This window comes from Pristiophorus japonicus, chromosome 1 (assembly GCF_044704955.1).
Source record: "Pristiophorus japonicus isolate sPriJap1 chromosome 1, sPriJap1.hap1, whole genome shotgun sequence".
Classification (NCBI taxonomy): domain Eukaryota; kingdom Metazoa; phylum Chordata; class Chondrichthyes; family Pristiophoridae; genus Pristiophorus; species Pristiophorus japonicus.
In genome coordinates, this window is record NC_091977.1 from 357,645,075 (window position 1) to 357,669,480 (window position 24,406).

At 41.7% G+C, this 24,406-nt stretch overlaps 1 protein-coding gene across 7 annotated transcripts in view; it reads left to right on the plus strand.

The window, feature by feature from the left end:
* Positions 1-24,406, plus strand: part of trps1 (trichorhinophalangeal syndrome I) — a 267,639-nt gene that overhangs the window by 191,760 nt on the left and 51,473 nt on the right. The window lies entirely within an intron of this gene.

The window sequence follows — 24,406 nt, forward strand, 5'->3', positions numbered from 1 at the left end:
CAATTTATATGCCTCTTCCTTGGATTTACCACTATCCTTAATTTCCCTTGTTAGCCATGGTTGAGCCAACTTCCCCATTTAATTTCGCTCCAGACAGGGATGTACAATTGTTGAAGTTCATCTATGTGATCTTTAAATGTTTGCCATTGCCTATCCACCGTTAACTGTTCAAGTATCATTCGCCAGTCTATTCTAGCCAATTCACGCCTCATACCATCAAAATTAGCTTTCCTTAAATTCAGGACCCTAGTCTCTGAATTACTGTGTCACTCTCCATCTTAATAAAGAATTCTACCATATTATGGTCGCTATTCCAAGGGGCCTCGCAAAACAAGATTGCTAATTAGTTCTTTCTCATTACACATCACCCAGTCTAGGATGGCCAGCCCTCTAGTTGGTTCCTCGACATATTGGTCTAGAAAATCATCCCTAATACACTCCAGGAAATCCTCCTCCACTGTATTGCTACCAGTTTGGTTAGCCCAATCTATATGTAGATTAAAGTCGCCCATGATAACTGCTGTACCTTTATTGCACGCATCCTTTATTTCCTGTTTGGTGCTGTCCCCAACCTCACTGCTACTGTTTGGTGGTTGGTACACAACTCCCACTAGCGTTTTCTGCCCTTTGGTATTCTGCAGCTCCACCCATACAGATTCCACATCATCCAAGCTAATGTCCTTCCTTACTATTGCTTAATTTCCTCTTTAACCAGCAACGCTACCCCACCTCCTTTTCCTTTGGTTTCACACTATTCTGTAGTATAATCCACTCTTGCAACAGCCCTTGATTGCTCCAAGAATGCTGATTTGTTTTCACCTAACAGCTCTCTTGTGCTTTGCAGTTACATTGTTTGGATGCTGCTCTAGATTTAGTAGTTTGTTTATCATGTTAGTTGCAGAAGCGAGACAATAATTGACTACATCGTCTGCTGTTGAGTCCACCTTACAGCATTCACACAAACCTGGTCCCAGGCTTCATGATCAGCAAAATCCTACTTGTGGCAGAGTGCTTGACTTGATAACTTATAGTGCAGATGCCTATAGCCCCTCCCAACTTGCCAGTCAACCTATTTTATGAATGTGCACTCTTCTCCAAGATAGCTAATAAGTGGCCCCTTAATCAGCTAGTGGTGTAAAGTGTTCTTGCAAAGCCCGAAGTATGAAACTGGAAATCAAAGCAGTATCCAGTTATTTGCAGCTACATTGCTATACTCTTTATTGATGCCATATAATTGATGAGCCTTGAAGAGGAAGCACCACTTTATGAAGCTCCAAGTCTGGCTGATTGCAGTCACCTATAGCAGCAATGAAAAGTCAGAAAACCATTCTTCAAGGCCATCCAAAGACATTCCAACTGCCTTGGAGATCATCTGATGCTCAGCCCCATGTAGCCTCTGAGGAAATCTCACAGGCCAAGGCCAACAGTCCATAAAGAATAGTGTTGTGCATATGAGGTTTTGCCAAGCACATCCCAATTTCTTGGTATCCCCCAATGAGCCTCATTGTGGGAAATGGAAAAGTATCACAAAGTATTGGGGAAGTGCCTTTCTGGGGTTGGGGGCTGAAGTACATTGGGCCCGTGCCATGCCTGACTTGATGCTGACATTGGGTGCCCAAAATAAAAATATTAATTTCCCTGCACCAGCAAACTTTACCTTATTGAGCACAGCATTCAGAAAATGAAAAGTTTTTGAAAAAATTGAAATCTTTGGAAATGAAAATCAGATGATTTCTAGAATGGGCGGGTGATTTGATCCACTGGTCTAATGCCCAATCAGTGAAAATGAAAATTACTCCCAGCGAGTCTTATCTTTTGGGAGAGTTCCCCCCGGTGTGCTCTAAATAAGAGCGAGGACTTCCTTGAGAAATTTTTTATTTCATTTATTCCACTCCTTGGTTAATTGTTCCTAAATGAGGAATGTTGGATGGGGGTAATTTTCCAGATAATTTTTTTCTCCTCTTGATTGTCACTCCTTGCTCCTTCCCCCCTAAACGTGTGGACTCACATTGGGTTACAATTCCATGATTTCTGATGATTCTCCAGTTTCACAATCCGCTGGCCAAAGTGGATAATCATTTTTGAGACAATATTAGTGGTGGTTCACTATTCAACCTTGTGGACCATTGCAACCTAGCCCGATTATGACAAAAGCAAAATACTGTGGATGCTGGAAATCTGAAATAGAAACAGAAAATGCTGGAGATACTCAGCAGGTCAGACAGCATCTGTGGAGAGAAACTGTTTATGCCATCCTGACATCTGACCATGTGCAGTTTTCAGCAGGGATCATGGATAGCGATCAGGAGCCCTGGGATCTATCTTCTGTTTGCCCTCGCAAGCCCGAGGACACAGTGGTGTTCCCACCACTGATCGATCTTAAATCCAATGACATGGCATAGACCAGAAGTTAAACTTGGGACCTTCTACCTCTCTGTGGCTCAGCGTCAGACTAGAGAGCACACATATCATTGAACCATTGGGAATGATCAAATTATCTATTACATGCATAGTGTTATTGGCACTTTCTTTGGTTTCCCCACCACTAGATTTTCTCCCTCTCACTCTTGGATTAGCGAGGAGTTTCCCACTTGTAAACACTTCGCGTAATTTCTCTGAAATTAATGGCAGCCAAGACAATCACTTACTTTTCTGTTGTGTTTTTGACAACCATGTTGCTTCTCTGCTGTTCAAGACCCACTTATCAATTGTTCTCTACAAAGCTGATCTTGGTACAACCCGAACCCAACCATGGACTGAATTTTCTTTGGGGAGGTGTGTCGAGGGAGGGGTGGTGGGGGCGAGGTCCAAGGCAGGCGGGAAACCCTTACCGGTAGGGCCTAATTTGAATGTGCGGCATCGGTTTCCCGCCCGCAGCCAGCCAGTTGCGACCCGGAGATCGGGGGTGGGGCGGGGGGAGGGGGGGGGAAGAGAATATTGGCAGGAGTGGGGGAGGTGGTCTTTGATTGTGGAGGGGTGGATTAAATAGGGACCCTGGTTCCAGGAGGTAGGTATAAAGCTCACGTACCTCCTGGATGCAGCAGTCCCCACCTCTGCTTAACTGCCGGGTTTCATGAATTGTGTAAAACCCTGCCACAGGCAGTTACATTCAAAATGGGGGGGAAAATAGAGGCTTCTAGCCTCATTATAATATTTAAATTGAGGTAACACCTCCTGGCAGCGGGGTTGGTTAGCCGCCTGTGGCAAAACCAGAAGTTGGCGCGTTGAAGGTGGGATCATGTCCGGATTCACATTTTTAACAATTTAACTGCCCCCACAGTCCAAACCCACCTGTTATTTTATGGGAAAATTCCAGCTCACGAATCTATTTGAGAATTAAAAAGTTAGCTCCCTTTCACATTCTCTTCTCTCATCCCATTTAAGAACACAGGCTTTTTTTGTACCATTTGACTTAGTCGGATAATGATCCACTCTGGGCTATTGCTCTGAACATGTCCTTTTCTGATCATTGCTATGTTGGCCACATCCATCAGCCACGTACTGTCCTCAAATTCATTTTTCTAAAATATCTTTTGGACTTCTGTTTTTGCTTTTTGTCATCGTTATCTCTGGCACTTATTTTCAGCGAGCCCATGGACAATCTCCTTATGTCCAACTCTTTCAATTTTTGGTGCTTACTTTAGCAGCACCACTCTTGGCAGCAATGACTTTCTCTCCTCTCCATTCGGTGGACACTGCTGAACAAAAAAAGGATAATCCAGCAGTCAAGACTGGAGCAGAAGCAACACACCAAACGTGACAGTTATCTCACTCAGTAAGGCTCTCTTACACACTGACTCAAATGCATATGGACCGGAATAAATTTTACTGTTTAATAGTCAGCGACAATCACTTCAGTGAAGGTCGCATTTGTAGACGTGCCTTTCATTTACAATGCAAGAATGTCTTGATGAATTAGTTTGCCTGAGTAAGTTTAATGCCTGTCCTTAGTTGTCTTTTGCAACATTAACATCAGAGCTTGATCTCTGCAATAACTGTCTTAATAATCCCGAAAAGGCTCTCGAGTAGTTCAGATGAACATCTCTCGGTTCCGGCAGATTTTCCTTTGCTAATCCCTCCCAGCTCATTCTTGCCTCATCTTTTTTCTTCATACCGAGCCAGACAGTAGTGTTGAGCTTGGCTTGCTCTTCCTTTGGCTTGCCCAAGCATAGACTGTAGACATTGTAATTTGACTGTGAATTAGACTTTGATTTCCCAATGATGAGCAGAAAGAAGAAAACTGAACTAATTGCTATAAAATCTGCTGCTTCAGGAAACAATGTGCAGTTAACATCAGTTTGCATGAAGGTCAGAATTGAAGTGAAAAATCATAAAAATGGCACATCTTTAATGTGCACTGTGACATGATCATTAAAAACCTGGAAACGCACAAGAGGGAATTATTCAGAGGGGATCAGAATCTGTTTGAGCATTTGCAGTAGTTGATAATTTATTGAAATGCAGTTGTTTATAGTGCTCTTGATATATATGTTAAAACAAATCAAAGTTGATTGGTTTTGAACTCAAAGCTGCACCCAACAAAGTTGTAATAAACACAAATGCTCCTTGAACTGTATAGCTGATTTGTTTCCACAATGTTTCGGGATATAGTTGACAGGTGGTGAGGGATCAGAGATCGAGTTCAATGGGTATTGAAATTAGAATACTCATTTAGAGTAAGGCACATACTGAGAAATGCATGCAAAAATTGTGAATAGGGATGCAGTAATCAGTTAGGAAACCATATTTATAGGAGCGCTATGATTCAGTGTTCGATTTCTCAGCAAACCCTTTTTCTTGTCCTCTACCTTCCATTACAACCCATGACTAATATGGTACACGAATGGTATGACACTCCCCTCCACCATACAGAAAAGCATTAGCAGTCATAATAGCTGTTGTCAATAATGGTGGCAAAAAGACATGAACAGTATATACCTTGTCGACACTCAAGGCCATAGTTTATTCTACAGATCTCAATATGTATATGACAGTGGAACATGTGGAATCCAGGCTGATTGAACCATGACTGTTCCCATTGGGCAGTTCTAACCCATACTAATTGTGATGATGGAAGTTTAAAAAAAAACATAGTGACCTTTTTACTTGAGTAAACTTTTCAGTTTGTAGAAAAGATGAAACTGTAATCTGTCATCATGTTGAGCCATTTCCAAGATTGCCTGGAAATTTAAAATTCTAGCCCCCATTTTAACCCCTCGTGCCTGACGCCAATCGGGTGTATAGGGAGAGCTTTAAAATATCAGCAATGTGGCACTTACCGGATCAATGCTGCACGTGGCCACTTTTAATGGGCATGTTTGGAGCAACATAGAAACAAACATAGAAAATGGGTGCAGGAGTAGGCCATTTGGCCCTTCGAGCCTGCACCACCATTCAATAAGATCATGGCTGATCATTCCCTCAGTACCCCTTTCCTGCTTTCTCTCAATACCCCTTGATTCCTTGAGCCGTAAGGGCCATATCTAACGCCCTCTTGAATATATCCAATGAACTGGCATCAACAACACTCTGTGGTAAGGAATTCCACAGGTTAACAACTCTCTGAGTGAAGAAGTTTCTCCTCATCTCAGTCCTAAATGGCTTAACCCTTATCCTTACACTGTGTCCCCTGGTTCTGGACTTCCCCAACATTGGGAACATTCTTCCTGCATCTAACCGGTCCAGTCCCGTCAGAATCTTGTATGTTTCTATGAGATCCCCTCTCATCCTTCTGAACTCCAGAGTATAAAGGCCCAGTCGATCCAGTCTCTCCTCATATGTCAGTCCAGCCATCCCGGGAATCTGTCTGGTGAACCTTCGTTGCACTCCCTCAATAGCAAGAATGTCCTTCCTCAGATTAGGAGACCAAAACTGAACACAATATTCCAGGTGAGGCCTCACCAAGGCCCTGTAAAGCTGCATTAAGATCTCCCTGCTCCTATACTCAAATCCCCTAGCTATGAAGGCCAACATACCATTTGCCTTCTTCACCGCCTGCTGTACCTATATGCCAACTTTCAATGACTGATGAACCATGACACCCAGGTCTCGTTGCACCTCCCCTTTTCCTACTCTGCTGCTATTCAGATAATATTCTGCCTTTGTGTTTTTGCCCCCAAAGTGGATAACCTCACATTTATCCACATTATACTGCATCTGCCATGCATTTGCCCACTCACCTAACCTGTCCAAGTCACCCTGCAGCCTCTTAGCATCCTCCTCACAGCTCACACCACCACCCAGTTTAGTGTCATCTGTAAACTTGGAGATATTACACTCAATTCCTTCATCTAAATCATTAATGTATATTGTAAAGAGCTGGGGTCCCAGCACTGAGCCCTGCGGCACCCCACGAGTCACTGCCTGCCATTCAGAAAAGGACCCGTTTATCCCAACTCTTTGCTTCCTGTCTGCCAACCACGTCAATACATTACCTCCAATACAATGTGCTTTAATTTTGCACAACAATCTCTTGTGTGGGACCTTGTCAAAATCTTTTTGAAAGTCCAAATACACCACATCCACTGGTTCTCCCTTGTCCACTCGACTAGTTACATCCTCAAAAAATTCCAGAAGATTTGTCAAGCATGATTTCCCTTTCATAAATCCATGCTGACTTGGACCGATTCTGTCACTGCTTTCCAAATGCGCTGCTATTTCATCTTTAATAATTGATTCCAACATTTTCCCCACTACTGATGTCAGGCTAACTGGTCTAAATTACCCATTTTCTCTCTCTCTCCTTTTTTAAAAAGTGGTATTACATTAGCTACCCTCCAGTCCATAGGAACTGATCCAGAGTCGATAGACTGTTGGAAAAATGATCACCAATGCATCCACTATTTCTATGGCCACTTCCTTAAGTACTCTGGGATGCAGACTATCAGGCCCCGGGGATTTATTGGCCTTCAATCCCATCAACTTTCCGAACACAATTTTCCGCCTAATAAGGTTATCCTTCAGTTCCTCCTCCTTACAAGACCCTCGGTCCCCTAGTACTTCTGGAAGGTTATTTGTGTCTTCCTTCGTGAAGATAGAACCAAAGTATTTGTTCACCTGGTCTACCATTTCTTTGTACCCCATTATAAATTCACCTAAATCTGACTGCAAGGGACCTACATTTGTCTTCACTAATCTTTTTCTCTTCACATATCTATAGAAGTTTTTGCAGTCAGTTTTTATGTTCCTGGCAAGCTACCTCTCATACTCTCTTTTCCCCCTCCTAATTAAACCCTTTGTCCTCCTCTGCTGAATTCTAAATTTCTCCCAGTCCTCAGGTTTGCTGCTTTTTCTGGCCAATTTATATGCCTTTTCCTTGGATTTAACACTATCCTTAATTTCCCTTGTTAGCCATGGTTGAGCCACCTTACCCGTTTTATTTTTACTCCAGACAGGGGTAATTGTTGAAGTTTATCCATGTGATCTTTAAATGTTTGCCTTTGCCTATCCACCGTCAACCCTTTAAGTATCATTTGCCAGTCTATTCTAGCCAATTCACGCCTCATACCATCGAAGTTACCTTTCCTTAAGTTCAGGACCCTAGTTTCTGAATTAACTGTGTCACTCTCCATCTTAATGAAGAATTCTACCATATTATGGTTGCTCTTCCCCAAGGGGCCTCGCACAACAAGATTGCTAATTAGTCCTTTCTCATTACACAGCACCCAGTCTAGGCTGACCAGCCCTCTATTTGGTTCCTCGACATATTGGTCTCGAAAACCATCCCTAATACACTCCAGGAAATCCTCCTCCACCATATTGCTACCAGTTTGGTCAGCCCAATCTATATGTAGATTAAAGTCGCCCATGATATCTGCTGTACCTTTATTGCACACATCCCTAACTTTTTGTTTGATGCTGTCCTCAACCTTACTACTATTGTTTGGTGGTCTGTACACCACTCCCACTAGCGTTTTCTGCCCTTTGGTATTCTGCAGCTCCACCCATACAGATTCCACATCATCCAAGCTAATGTCCTTCCTTACTATTGCGTTAATTTCTTCTTTAACCAGCAACGCTACCCCACCTCCTTTTCCTTTCTGTCTATCCGTCCTGAATGTTGAATACCCCTGGATGTTGAGTTCCTAAGCTTTGGTCACCCTGGAGCCATGTCTCTGTAATCCCAATTGTATCATATTCGTTAATAGCTGCCTGTGCAGTTAATTCATCCAGCTTATTACGAAGACTCCTCGCATTGAGGCACAGAGCCTTCAGGCTTGTCTTTTTAACACACTTTGCCCTTTTGGAATTTTGCTGTAATGTGGCCCTTTTTGATTTTTGCCTTGGGTTTCTCTGCTCTCCGCTTTTACTTTTCTTCTTTCCATCTCTTGCTTCTGTCCCCATTCTACTTCACTCTGTCTCCCTGCATAGGTTCCCATCCCCCTGCCATATTAGTTTAACCCCTCCCCAACAGCACCAGCAAACACTCTCCCTAGGACACGTGAGGCTCTCGCCCTAGGCAGCCCAGGGCCTCATTGAGACATCAATCAGACTCCAATGCTACTTTAACTTCATTTCCCGAGACCGGCACCGGGTGCCAGCCTCGTCAACGAAACTCAGTGCCACGGGAGAGTGGGCCAAGAAGGTAATTTTTATTTTAGGTTTCCTTTTGGGCCAGGATAAGCAGGAATACTTCTCCGAGGTCCATAAGAAAATTTTAGGATGTCCCCTGTACCAGGTCCCTCCCACCCCACCCTAAACTTGACCAACTTACCTGATTGCTGTGGACCGTTCCCACGCATCTCCGGCTGCAGCCTCCTGCCACGCTCTATGGAGCTTCTATTACAATTAATATGTTAAATGAGACTTTTTTGCCCCTTTAAATCAAAATTGGTCACAATTGTACATCAAATCTGATTTGCAAACTTGCCTCAAATGGTCAAACTTGGGGATTTCTGTTTGGTTAGCTCGATCCCAACTTTTCAAAACAAGTTGCTCCCACAACAGCTGTGATGTAAATCCATTTTATTTGAGATACTTAAATGGAAGGTTTGATGAATAAGAATTAATGCAATTGCTTTTCGTATCTATGCTGCTCTAAGTCCAAAATCAATTGTAAGGGCTCGGATCGCTGAGGTAGAGTGTAATGACATTTTGCTTTCAGAATTGACCATAGGCCACATATATTCTAGACATCTTTTGTGATCGCTGCACAGCAGTTAATGTGATTGCAGCAGGAATGTCTCTGAGAAAGAAATTTAAAAGTGCTACTGCAACAGGACTGTTGAAAGTTTTTTGGACTATTTATATGCCAGTTGTGATTAATCGTCATGAATGTAGTAAAACAGTTTATTTTAGCAAAAATATTGTCAGAGGGATGCAGCTTTAATTTAAACTTTATGGCTCACAACAGAGGAGCATGTAAACAATATAATTTAATATAATAAATGTTTAGGGTACTGGGAAGGGATTTGCATTTTGAGGGAATTGCCCCCTCCCCAGCCTCCTTGATTCTGTTCCTTCTGAGCCACCTAATGTAGAAGTAAATCACGAAATGGTGAAGGGAAGATGTGAATGGCTAATGTAATGTATCGGGTAACATCCAACTAATTAACTATCAGCAACTCATTTGTAAGTCAGCTCAGATATTCAGCTTTTGATGACAAAGCATTTATTATTAATAATTATACTTGCTGCATTTGCTAAACTGTGCATGAATAGGCATTAAATCTGACAATTTGCTGATATGTGGAAAAATGAATGACGGAGGTTGGTAAATATAGAGTAGTAGAAATAATAAAGATAGACAGATAAATCTGAATCAGATCAGTTTGGTTTAATTGAAACCCAAACTTTGCCCAATTTACCAACTTTTGATCTGATGGTACACGTTACTTTATACTAGACAATTGACAGTGCCTGTGCACAGATGGATAAAATATTTTCCCCTTCCTGTTGACTTCCACTTTAATTGCTTCTGAAAGCTTCACACCTTGTATGTATTTTGTTAAAGCCACAGCAACTACAATTCATACTTTTTAAAACCTATATTATGATCAGGAATCTTGTATATGTGCATTGTCCACGAACTTCACTCTCTGTTGTCATGATTGTTGGTCATGCTTTTTATTTCAACATTTAACATTGAAAATGCCTATGTAATAATCAATTATAATGTAAATTCCCTATGTCAACAGGCCCTGGTGATGCTGTACTTGCAGACCGGAGTCACTAGGTGGAGTTATATTTCCACTGTAGCTTGTGCCACTGCATCCTCTAACTCATCATGGAAATAATTATTTGGATCCCTAATGCTGTAGATGGTAAAAGGGTATATTGCCTCAAAATGATCATTTGTTCATTTGATGTCTAGTCAAAGTCTTGAGAAGATTATGTGACCTTGTGTGAGGTATGTATCTGCCCACTGCCTGGAAGACCATAGTAGAGGGATTGATATGTAACACGTGTTTTGACTCGATTATGTTTTTTGGTCCTTTTTACATTTTTTAAATCTAGACTTTTTTAGCCGCTGAATTTTGGATCACTCTCCAAGGTGAGTCTTGGAGAGTACCTTCACTAGCTTTATGATCGAGATAAATTCTCAGCAATATGTCCAGAACAATGAACAAAAACCCCTTCCTAGGTTTCCAAAATATCTATCTCCATTCATTGATGAGCGATAGACCTTGTTCTAGTTTTTGACTATTAAACAAACAATGAACAAGTGAATCTATATAAAATGACTCTTCAAAGGGGAAAATAACCAGAAGTTGTGAATCTAAATGCTAACCTGTACCTCTATAGATAATTGTTATGTGCACAGCTCACCTCTTTCTTGGGTCCTTGCAGTCAATGGGAGCTAGCTAAAATCTACCTGCCTCTCTTTGAAGATATGTTTGTTACGTTCAGCTACATTTGTCCATTCACTCCTTTTCATAGGTCAACCTGTTGCCAAAACTGGTTATAAATTCATAACTGCCAGCCTCATTCAAAAATAACAGTCCGTCATATTCATCACTGAACCGATCATGGACTCTGTATAGATTGAAAATCATGTGTTAGACTTTCTCTCAAGCCTGTTACCAGGGCGATTGTAGCAACAAATGTTGCAACATATTTAATAAAATACATTGATGCTGCAGATGGCTTTTCTTAAAACTCTCTCTCAGAATGTTACAAGACAGAACTGCTTCATTTTTGTCAATCTATTTTCCTTTATTGCCATTTTTTAGGACTTCCTATCTCTCATTTTCATTTTTCCCTTTTTCTGACTCCTTCATTTTTATGTTAGTTCTGTTCTTTTTTCCTAGTTGACTTTATCATAGAATCATAGATACATAGAGCACAGAAGGAGGCCATTTGGCCCAGCAAGTGCTGGCTTTTTGAAAGAACGGTTGTGCTTAGTCCCACATCCCTTTTTGTCTGTAAACCTGTAAGATCGTCATTCTGAAGTACCCATCCAACTCCCTTTTAAAATTATTTATGGAATCAGCTTCTACCACCTTTTCAAATAAAGCGTTCCAGATCCCGGCAGCTCCCCTCTAGATCTTTTTCCAATAATTTTAAATCTATGACCTCTGGTTATTGACCCACTTGTCAGAGGAATATTTTTTCTCTACTTTATCAAAACCTCAACATCTTGAAAACTTCTATTTGGTCACCTCTTAACCTCCTCTGTTCTAAGGAGAACAGCCCCAGCCTTTCCAACCTCTCCTCATAACTGAAGTGCCTCATTCCTGGTAAATCTCCTCTCTACCTTTTCTAAGGCCTTTACATCTTTCCTGAAGTGTGGTGCCCAGAACACACTCAGTACTCCAGGTGTGGTATAACTAGGGCTTTGTATAGCTGCTCCCCACACCTGAGTTTAAGTCATTTATAAAAATTGCAAAGAGTAATGGACCCAAAACTGACCCTTGGGGCACACCACTGCAAACCAACCCCTAGTCAGAAAACTGTTTCTGCATCCAACTGTTTGATTCCTGTCACTGAGCCAATTTTGAATTCACACCGTCACTTTCTCCTCAATTCCATTGGGCTTCCATCTTTTTAATAAGCCTCCTGTGTAACACTTTGTTGAATGCCTTCTGAAAGTCCATATATATATCTACTGTACTACCTTGATCAACCTTCTCTGTTGCCTCATCAAGTTCAATCCAGTTAGTCTGACATGATTTACCTTTAACAGATCCATGCTGGCTCTCCTTGATTAACTCATGTCTTTCCAAATGAAAGTTTATTTTGTCCCTGATAATGGTTTGCAATATTTCTCCACCACTGATTGTTAGGCTGACTGGCCTGTAATTTCCTGGTTTATCCCGCTCCCCTTTCTTGAATAGTGGTATAAAATTAACAACCCGCCGGCCCTCCAGCACGACTCCTGCACCCAATGAGGATTGAAAGATTGTGATCCCTGCCTCTGCTATTTCTACTTGTGCTTCGTTCAGCAACCTAGGTTGCATTCCATCTGGACCTGGTGACTTACCAACATTCAGTAATGTTCCGTCTGCTCGATCTGTTATTATTTTGTCCATAACTTCCCTCTCTTTTAGTGTAACCTTCACGTCATCTGCTTCCTTTGTGAAGATAGATGCAAAGTACTCATTTACTACTTTTGCCTTGTCGTCTGTCTTTGCATGAAGATTTCCCTTTGAGTCCTTACTAGGCCCAGCTTTTTCCCTAGCAAACTGTTTACATTTTATATGTTTACAAAATGTTTTAGGGTTCAATTTAATATTGCCTGTTAATCTTTTCTCATAACCTCCCATATAAATTTTTTCAATTCCCTCCTGTACTTTCCATAGTCTTCCTGGTTATTAATTGAATCTTGCTCCTGACATTTGTCATTAGCCTCTCTTTCTGTTTTATTTTAACTTTTATTTATTTTGTCATCCAGGGCGCATTAACTTTAGATACCCTACCTTTTCCCTTCAAAGGAATATGCCTCATTTGTACCTGAACTATCACTTCCCTGAATGCCCTCCATTACTGCTTTACTCTGCAATCGGCTTTTCCAATCTGCCTGTGCTAGGCCCCTTCTTAAATTATTGAAATTAGCCCTTCCAAAGTTGAGCATTTTTCTACTTCAATATTTATTCCCTCTTTCCTTTCCCTTTCCTCTTACTCTTGTGCAGTTTCCAGGCTCTGTCCTGCCCCTGTATCACTAAAAGTAACACTTCGGCAGCCCAAAAAAACAGGTGCCTACATATTACTAGCATTGTTTTAACATAATGACAGCAGCTTTAGACATAATCAGTACAAAAATCTTATGTTGCATTACCTGCATAAAGTTACATATTAAATTATTTAAACAAATTTAATACACAAGTTACTTGAAACTAGTAGAAATAGAGGGAGATGCTTTGAGAAGCTACAATAACCAGATCTTTCAGGTAAAAGTATCACTAAAAAATACCCACCACAAAAATTGTCATTAAAATTGTATTAAACATTTGCAATCCTTTTTAAAATTTTTTTTAAATGATGTATTCCTTTTAACTTAAAACACCACTTTTAAGTTAATGCTGAGAAAAATCTCAATGCATTCACGTCAGGCACTTTCACAGGATGTCCGAAACAAATTCTTACAATGTGCATGGCATATAACTCTCCTATAATCATTGAAACATTTTAACTTGACCAGTCTTCTTCAGGCATTAGCCTGATTATTTTAAACCCATATTCTGTACTTACCAGGACGCAGCTGCATCTTTCCCACCTTTAATTTGCAACATTACTAGAGGAGGATACTACAGAAAATGGGAACATGAAATAGGAATACGGAATTCTTGGGATGGAGCCAGCAGGCCTTGAGCAAGCTGCTTGTTTGTCGAAGCAGCTTTCTGCTGTCAAGATCAGCATCGATGCAACGCTGGCAGCTGTGCTGAAGCACTCTGATTTGTTTGGAGTGAGAGATTTGTTGTGGATTTTTGTAACCGGTCTTCTGTGCGATTGTTATACTGAGTAAATATCAAGCTTTAGACATCTTGGGAGATAAAGTTAATGAATTCTGTGTACTCAAATTGTTCACAATTGAGCTTCTATTTTGTTATTTGAGTTTCTGATCATTGAACTTATGAATCACCGTAGCATTTTTGCAAATGACTTAAAAAAAAAGTAAGGCGTACTTGGTGTTCAGTAAAATGACCTAAGTCACTCGTTTGCCATGAAGGAGTTCTTAGTAGAGCACTTGCTTTTTGGAGTCTCGTGTCTGCTATGCGAACGATGTGGCTTGCCCAGCGGAGCTGATCAAGTGTGGTCAGTGCTTCAATGCTGGGGATGTTGGCCTGGTCGAGGCCACTTACGTTGGTGCGTCTATCTTCCCAGGGGATTTGTAAGATCTTGCGGAGACATCGTTGGTGGTATTTTTCCAGCAACTTGAGGTGTCTACTGTACATGGTCCATGTCTCTGAGCCATACACAAGGGCGGGTATTACTACAGCCCTGTAGACCATGAGCTTGGTGACAGATTTGAGGGCCTGATCTTCAAACACACTCTTTTCCTCAGGCGGCCGAAGGCTGCACTGGCACACTGGAATACCCTCAAAGCCTCCCTAATAAAATGCCACATCCCCACTGACATCTGGGAGTCCCTGACCAAAGATCGCCCTAAGTGGAGGAAGTGCATTCGGAAGGGCGCTGAGCACCTCGAGTCGCATCGCCGGCAACATGCAGCAATCAAGCGCAGGCAGCGGAAAGAGCGTGCGGCAAACTGACCCACCCTCCCTTTCTGTCCCACCTGTGGTTCTCGTATTGGACTGTTCAGCCACCTCAGGACTCCGTTTTAGAGTGGAAGCAAGCCTTCCTCGATTCTGAGGGACTGCCTGTGATGATGATGACTAAGTCACTAATAGGAGTGACTGTATAGGTTTTTTTTTGGGGGGGGTGGGGGAGAGGAGGGGTTAGTTCAGTATTGGAGATCTAAGGGTTAACAAACCAGAATTGGAAGTCTCATCACAAAAATATCATGGGGATTGGACTCCTGCCTAACTGTCAGTCAACAAGGACAAATTGTCAGTAATAGAAATGACACTCTAGAAAAGAGACAACAACTTCCATTTATATAACACCTTTCACAACTTCAAAACATCCCAAAGCACTTTATAGCCAATGAAGCATTTTTGAAGTGTAGTTACTGTTGTAATGATTTACTGGGGGGTGAGGGTAGTGGCTTTCTGTAGTGGAGACCCAAAAGTTAGCAATTTAGAATAGGGAGTCCAGTATTATCATGGAGATGGAATTCCTGCTTGACTGCCAAAGAACACTGGCAAATTGCTCACCTGTTAAATATCAGGAATTGGATGTATACCAACCTCCTTCTCTGATAGCTATGGAGCATGGATGCGCATACATATAGACAACTTTAGATCAGGCCTGTACCCATGAGATGTTCCCACTCCACATCAATGAATTGGATGCATAACCCCTCCTGCAAAAGCCAGACAACACAGGTATTATGTGCAGTACCAAACCACCATAAGTAGGGCATATATTTGTTACTAGCACTGGCTGTGTCAAGGAATTAGATATGTACTGCCCATGCCCCGCCCAGCAGCCATGACTGTGTATATCTAGAACTAGATTAGCCCTGGATCAGACCTTGGGCTAGATTTTCCATTAATTTTGCATGCAATACTGCCCACCTAACGTCCATTTTTATGCTAAAATGAGGTATAATGCCCATATATCGGCCATTTAGCTACAAAATAGAAACTAACGGCCATTTCTCGATCACTTATCGCCGAGCGTTACTTTCGGCGTGTACGTAACGCCGATTAAAAAAAAAAATACCGCCCGCCCACTTTTTTGGGGCGTAAAGTTCAGAATGGGTGAACCGAACGCCCATAATAGCGGCCAGCGTTATTTTTGGCACGTAATTAACGCCGAGATTTAATAATACTGCCCGGCTACTGTTTTTTGTTGTAAAGATCACATTTGCTGAAACTAACGCCCAGAAAATCGGCCAGCGTTACTTTCGGCACCTTGTACACATATCACCGACAATATCGCTCGCTGAAAAAAACGCTGTGGAAAAAGTTGTTCTTACCTGAACTAATCACAGCGGGATGGACGCCATTTTCTCAATCTCAGGTCGCTTCATTTAAATGGCTGCTCTGCTTCAACTTCGGGGGAGTTTGGATGTAATCTGGAGGTCTTTTAAGGTGATGTGAATATCTGAACATCTGAACAAACATCTTATCATACTGTGGGCGATTGGAATTTACTTTGGGTGTCTTAGTGGGGACATTTATTGTTTGTGAACAACCGGTGTAATACTGATAGTTATTGGCAAGGGGCCTGTCATTTCGCAGCCTATCTTGATGAGTATGCACATGCTGCAGACTACAGATGGCAGAAGGTATATTTGACAGCATTATGTGCCCAATCTAAGATGTGCCATGAAGAGGACCGGACCTTACAACCCCCGCACTTACAGGGAGAAGCAGTCTTACCTCAACTTGCTCGATAACACCTGCCTTAGGAGACTGCGCTTCCACAAGGAGGTTATCAGTGAGATATGTCAGCTCATCAGGGGTTCTATGGGGTATGGAGAGAAAGCAGGAAAGGGGAACTGAGAGAATGATCAGCCATGATCTTATTGAATGGTGGTGCAGACTCGAAGGGCCGAATGGCCTACTCCTGCACCTATTTTCTATGTTCTTTGAGATCTGCAGCCTGCCAGCAGCATCAGGACTGCACTGTCCGCGGCACTTTCGTTATTCACGTCGGGTTCCTTTCAGGCCTCAGCTGGTGACATTTGCGCTAAAACTCAGCATGCCACACATTGCTTCATTAGATAGGTCACTGAAGCCCTTTATGCACGCAGGATGGACTTTATCAGCTTCCCTATGACCAGGGAGACTCAGACTGAGAGGGCTCTAGGATTCTACCGAATTGCTAACTTCCCCAAGGTGCAGGGAGCAATAGACTGTACGCACATCGCGATGCGGGCACCTTTTCAGGATGCAGAGGTTTTTAGGAACCGCAAGGGATTCCACTCCCTGAATTTGCAACTCGTTGTCGACTACCAGCAAATTATTATGGCAGTGAATGCTAAATTTCTGGGCAGCATCCATGATGCTCACATCTTGCGTGAGAGCACTGTATCTGACATGTTTACCAGTCAGCCATAAGGTCAATGCTGGATGCTTGGTGACAAAGGATATGGCCTCGCCACCTGGCTGATGACCCTCCTGCATGACACCCACACCAAAGCCGAGATGTGATACAATGAGAGCCACAGAACCACTCTCAATATCGTGGAGAAAACCATTGGAGTGCTTAAGCAGTGCTTTAGATGCCTGGACCACTCGGGAGGAGAGCTCCAATACCACCCTGAGCAGGTAGCTCAATTTGTGATGGTGTGCTCAATGTTGCACAACTTGGCTGTCAGGAGGGGACAAGAATTACCAGAAGGGACTGACGGTCCAACTCAGGAGAGAGGTACGAGGAGGACGAGGAGGTGAATGCTGACCTCGGGCCAGACAATCAGGCTGAGAATGAAACCATGCCCACGCCCCCCTCTAGACCACAGGAAAGGGCCCGTGGTAGCTACATAGCTGCAAGACTCTTACGTCAGCAGCTCATAAATGAGCGCTTTGCTTGAAAGAACCTTGTTATTTACAAAGCTGCAACATTGCTGGGTGAGCAGGTCATATCAATGATGTGCATCACCTTGGTGACAGTTAAAGTTTAAGTTGATTCAAGTTAAATGTTATTATACCCTTTCATGTTAAGGAATCACCAGTGTGTAATGGTGCAGCTATCTGAGACAATGCACGACAAGGTTATGTTAAATAAAAAACATTTAATCCAACCACTTGTATGAAATCATAATTATAACTAAAAAACATCGCACCCCACCCCCGCCCCACACCACAACAAATTTATCAAATTTACATCATTCGATTGGTCACCATTTCCAGCAACACCAAACACACATGCAAACCAGCAAGATAGCCCTCTCGCCCCTTCCCCCGAACCTCCCACCAAAATAGCACCAGCAACATAAAAATATGCCCAAGACAACACCTGCGGCCATGCACCTCACTTTCCTTCGCCCCGCCCCCCGGCTTCTCCTCCCCACCTCTACACCTTCCCCTTCTGACTCCAGGCCGCCTGGCCGAGGAGCTCCTCAGGCGCTGCTTCATTGAAGGGGATGACGGCAGAACTCCTGCTCGGACTGCTGCTCCCTCAGTGGCAGCACACTTATCTCCAGAGATTTGGGCTAATGCCTCACAGCAGCACTGATATCAGACGTGCCATTTTTCAGATGAACATCTGCCCTCTCAGATGGATGTAATAGGACCCATGGGACTTTTCAAAGAAGATGGGGTGTTCTTCCAATATTTATCTTGGCCAATATTTATCCCTTGACCAATACCACTGACAAACAACAGATCATCTGGTCATTAATCTCATTGCTGATGATAGGGCCTTGCTGTGTGCAGATTAGCTGCCAAGTTTGCCTACATTACAACAGTGACTACACTTTAAAAGTACTTCACTGGCTATGAAGGACTTTAAGACTGCCCAATGTCATGAAAGATGGCATATGACTGCAAGTTGTTTTTTCTATCTTTACCCATTACTAACCACCAATTACTAAACAAATATCATTATTTCACCATGGACACTGGCCGCACACCAAAGATCAGAGAGGTGCACCCAACCTACGAAAAAAACTGTGTGGATTAATCAGCATGATGGAAAATGTCATGCAAGTATAGTGAGGCTTGCTCTAACTCTAGCCAGTATGTTGCCTCAAAGATATCGCGGTGCTCGTATTATGCTGTCCAGCAAACTCAGATCCTTTTTTGATGTGCACAAGGCCATTTAATTATAAAATGTTTAACTTTAAAGTAAAGATTTTTGAGCAGAGGAAAGGTAATTTGAAATATTTTGGTATTGCAAAAGAAATTAGATCGTAATTCGCTTTGCCGCTAATATCGAAGAAAGCTGCCTGCAGAAATTTGTGATCTCTGTGGTGAAAACATTAGGTTTGACGACGTGCAATTGATTGTAGCGCTGTCAATAAGGGATGGAGTACAAAAGCAGGACGGTCCTGCTGCAACTGTATAGGGTATTGGTGAGGCCGCACCTGGAGTACTGCGTGCAGTTTTGGTCACCTTACTTAAGGAAGGATATACTGGCTTTGGAGGGGGTACAGAGACGATTCACTAGGCTGATTCCGGAGATGAGGGGGTTACCTTATGATGATAGATTGAGTAGACTGGGTCTTTACTCATTGGAGTTCAGAAGGATGAGGGGTGATCTTATAGAAACATTTAAAATAATGAAAGGGATAGACAAGATAGAGGCAGAGAGGTTGTTTCCACTGGTCGGAGAGACTAGAACTAGGGGGGCACAGCCTCAAAATACGGGGGAGCCAATTTAAAACCGAGTTGAGAAGGAATTTCTTCTCCTAGAGGGTTGTGAATCTGTGGAATTCTCTGCCCAAGGAAGCAGTTGAGGCTATCTCATTGAATGTATTCAAGTAACAGATATAGATTTTTAACCAATAAGGGAATTAAGGGTTACGGGGAGTGGGCGGGTAAGTGGAGCTGAATCCACGGCCAGATCAGCCATGATCTTGTTGAATGGCGGGGCAGGCTCGAGGGGCTAGATGGCCTACTCCTGTTCCTAATTCTTATGTTCTTATGTATGTTGATTCCTAGCATAATGCAGCCATGATATCATCAACCTTTATAAGCGGCCAATCACATTGAAAAATTCTCACATCTGGTAAAGTTACGATAGCGGAGCATGTGCAACTGGAAGGAAATTCCGGGCTATAATCTCATTGACCTGAAAGTAGTGTGAAAAAGGTTGGATTAAAACTGAACTTGTTATATTAGAAATCTATATTTTCATTGCACATATATCTCCACAGATTGCTTAATGGATAAATCATAGCATTCTGAACATCTCAACAAAAAGGGAGCCTATTTGGTCCACCCTGCCATTTCCTGTAGCTTGTGCTAGCTTCACACTGGAGCTATCTACTCTAATGCTTTATCTCTTTTCCCTATAATGTTTAATATTTTTCTTTTTCATGTATTTATCTTACTATATCACGCAAATGATCTTTCACTATTCATAATTTTGAATGCATCTATTAGACCCCTGCCACCACTAACCTTCTCTGATTTAATGAATATAGCTCTAGTTTTTTCGTGTCTCCTTATAATTACAATTCCCTCATCCTTGATATCATGCAAGTGAATCCATATTGCATTTTTTCTATGGGTCTAATATCCTTTATATTGTGAGCCAAAATTGCACAGCAGGCTCCCTATCACTCCACAATGTCTTAAATAGATTTACCACCAGATCCTGGCTTTAGTATTCAAGAGCTGTTTATTTCAAACCTGGAATCCTATCTGCACCTTTTATTGGCCTCTTCCACTTGAAACCCTGTATTTAAAGATTTCTGTATTTGTATTCTTGGATCTTTCCCTTTCACCACTGCATTGAGAGTTTTACCATTTAGGGTATATTTCCATTCCCTTTATCCTTAAAATGTATTGAATTGCATTTACCACATATCTTAACATTTCACAATCTTTCAATATCCTACAGACTTGCACATTCTTTCTCACAGATTGAATATGGAATAATTTAAAGATGTTGATATTATTCCTTCTATGCCCAAATGTCTTTGCCTGGAGAATAAATGAAATTTTAACAGCAATCCTTTATACTCCACTAACAACATTTAATCAGTCTGGGTAATATTTTTAAAATCTGATCTGCTTTTTATACTTTAGCAATTAGTAATCACTCTATATCATCACTTTATTACCATGGGCCTTAATCTTAACAACAAGTCTCTTGTGTTGCACTTTATCAAATCTGAGTATGTTGCATCTATTCTGTTCCCTTTGACTATATGCTGAGTAATTTCCAGAAAGAATTTGATTAAATTAGTCGAGTATTGCTAGTTCTCCATAAGTCCTTGTTGAGTGCCCCTGGCCCTGATTTGTCCACACCTTTCGAAGTGTTCACTACGTTATCCCTTATTATCGTCTATTGGTCTTGCTATTACTGACATGAGGCTCACTGGTCTGTAGTTACCTGCTTATCCCTTTCCCCCTTTTTCGAACAGGGATGTGGCATTCACTACCCTGCAGCCCCTTGGTTCAGTATTTGTTTCCAAAGAATTCTGGTTAGTACATCTGTATTTGATCACTAAAATCCCTCTCACTCTGGTTTCTTATATCTCATTACCGGATTTAATGTTGTTTCCTTTGTAATATTAAATATATCATTGGTAGTTTCTCCTCCAGTACTCCTGCAGACTTGGCTTCACCCACCTTTGTAAAAACTCAGGACAAATACTGATTAACCATCTCAGCCAATCCTTTGTGCACTAACTAATTGTACCACATGGTACAGTACTCAGCCATTCAGGCCTAGATTTGATCCTCAATCTCTGATTTTAGCTAGGGCAGCAGTTAGGGTACTGTTCTTGGCCTCTGTGCCCTTGGTCTTAAGAGTGTAGCCACAGTTTTTATTCCCCCAGCATAATCTAGTTACACATACTAGAATGTAGACATTAGTGAACAGGACTGGGTTTAGCTGTGATGACCTCTGCGATTGAATAGCCTCCATCACTGACTATCCAGAGTCACACGGAATAGCCACTTAGTTGAGCTATTGAAGGGCTACCATACCTGTGGAACCATACTCCAGCAAGAGACATTACCTTCAGGAGAGAAGGAGAGGATATGGAGGAGAAGGGGAAAACACATTTTTTTAAATAATTTAAGAAAATGGTATTTCCTTCTAATAGAGACAAAGATGCATCAACTCATTTTAATAAGACTAAATAAAGCATATAATTCAATATGATGAAATACTGTCCATGTATTGTGCCTTTCCTTCCCATCACACTTTAAAAATAAAACAAAACAAAGGTAGTTTGAGAAAAACTGAAAATCCTTCTGGAATTAAAACTTCAAAGTCCACAAAATTTGATGTTACCTGTACCTAAAAGACAACTTGATTTCTGACCCGTGACCTTGAAAAGCAATAAAATTCAGACCTCACCCAATGTTTACTTAACAGCAATTAGTCTTGAACTTTATCATGGCTTCAGTTTAATAGCAAAATAATATTGTGTACTATGTGGTGAAATGCTTCAACCATTTAAAACAGCGTATCATCTGATTTCTCATGAACAACACCACAGGAGATTTGCTAGTATTTTAAGTAATTCTTTCCTCTTTAAAAATAAATATTCAAACACAAATTAAACCGCCAGACAGCTTGCCGGCAAGGTGGATAATAATGTTGACAGCGGCTCTGGTAAGGCTCAAGAGGGGCATTGGAATGGGTTATAGGGTGTGGTGGGGGCAGCTCGCGCATCTGTGGAGTCGGGGGAGAACTCCTGCTCCTCTTGGTTCCATAGGAAGAGCTTTTATAAAAAATCAAACAATTTAAAAACTTGCCTGTAGTTGGCAGCTGTGGGGACCTCTGAAGAATCCTAAATGAGGCAGGCCTGATGCCTACCCCACTCATTGCTGACTAATTTCAAAGAGGGATCCTTTAACAGGCGATATGCTCAGGCTGCCCAGAAAATTGGCTGCCCAAATTTAGCAGTAGAACCAATACCTGCGCAGATTGGGTGCAGGCCATTTCACTGTAAAATTGGTAAACCAGGCACAACTCTCACCGATACCTACCCCAAATTCATACACATAACATTTCTGTAGCTATATTCATTTAATGTTATTTAAGGACAGGCGGGAGCTATTTAATAGCCTTTGGGATCATAGACCACAAATGAAATTAGAGTGCATGCAGCCCATCACTGCAAACAATACAAGAGCTGTGTTATAACATATACGTGCTTAATGGTGTGGAACTCAACTAATCAGGAGAGGTCAGTGGCTCAGACTAATGAAATTGTTTTGTAAATAGTTTTGTATCTATATAGTAGCACAGTTTCAGCATGTCCATCTTTAATCAGCTAGGGACTGCCTTCAGTACCGAACTGGCAATCTGTAATTGGAAGCAGACTAGTTATTGAATTTGTCACACAGCATTCAGGGCAACCAGTTCCCTGTAAGTTGAAATCGAATCCATAATGAGTATCCGTGGTAATCATTTTTTATTAATTTAAAGGATTTCTTTCAGATTTTTTCCCCCCCGAGTTAACGTTGGGATTCAAGATATGGAAATGAGGCCACAGTAATTACAGACGTTCTTTCAGTGAATATTGTTAGTGCTGGAAACAATCTCTTCAGTCCATGTGTTATCCATTTCTCTGTCTATCACTGTCTTTACAGTTTAAAATAAGAACTATATCATTGACTGTGAAATCTAGTAACTGAACTTATTTAAGGATAGTACAGCAATCTCCTATCCCTTTCCTCCAGCATGGTTTCATTAACTAGTCTTCAATATTTAGCTTGTAAATCTTACGTAATAATAAGTGCTTTGTTGCTGACTAGTTTTCTGCACTTCCTCCTGTCTGAAGGTATCACATGATATATAGCTCCTTGTGGGATTGCCACCTGTCCAGTTTTGGACTAGGCAGTTCTTCATTTTTGTGCTCATTGTTGGAAGGGATGCCAGTTCTGGGGAATAAAACACTTTCCATTTCATGCATCTAGTACCCCCGAGGTCAGGTACGGCACAGCCAAGTTGCAGAGCAAAGCTGTCTCCAGTCTGCCCCAATAATGTGCCTCAGCTTCCACTCCTAGTACACCAGTGTAGCAACTTTTCATTGCTTAAATCAAGCATCTTTAAGCATGTCACATTCCCAGTTAATGCTGAAATCGAGCCAGTTTTACTTGCAGACCCATGCCCACGAGGAACTAGATGAAGTCTGCCCAAACCCATTCCACATATGAACTTTGCAGCTGTCTTTCCATCAGGCTGACCTGGATCTGAACTCCTCCCTCAGAGGTGGAAGACCAGCATCTAACGCACACTGACATCCAGCTCCAGCCATCTGGTTTTCAATTGTGTGTCTGAACATTTCTAAAGTGAAAACTGGACACTAAAAATCAGATTTTAAAAATAAATTCTTTCTTTCCACTTCATATGTTTATAATGTGAAGACATTATTAAAGTCTTCAACAAACTTTCTGGATCAGTAAAGCAAATATCCAAACTCAAGCTTTGCTTCTGTTATCTCCTTTCAGTTTTGGACTCGGTCACAATCTATTTCTTCAGTCAAAAGGTCATTATTCATGTTTGAGCTATACATTGAGGATTGGTATTTTATTTGACCGTTGGGGCTTCAGAGGCGAGTCTGATACTTGTCCTTCCAGCAAGGTTCACTGGATAGCAATCCGGAGCTGATTTTTTAACTAATATAACAGTAATATAAACCCTGTATATTTTACTCATGCACAAGAATGCTGCAGCTGCAAAGAGAGAGCGAGAACTTGCATTTATATAGCACAGTTCATGCCCTGAGTACGTCCCAAAAAACTTTACAGCCAATGAAGAACTTTTT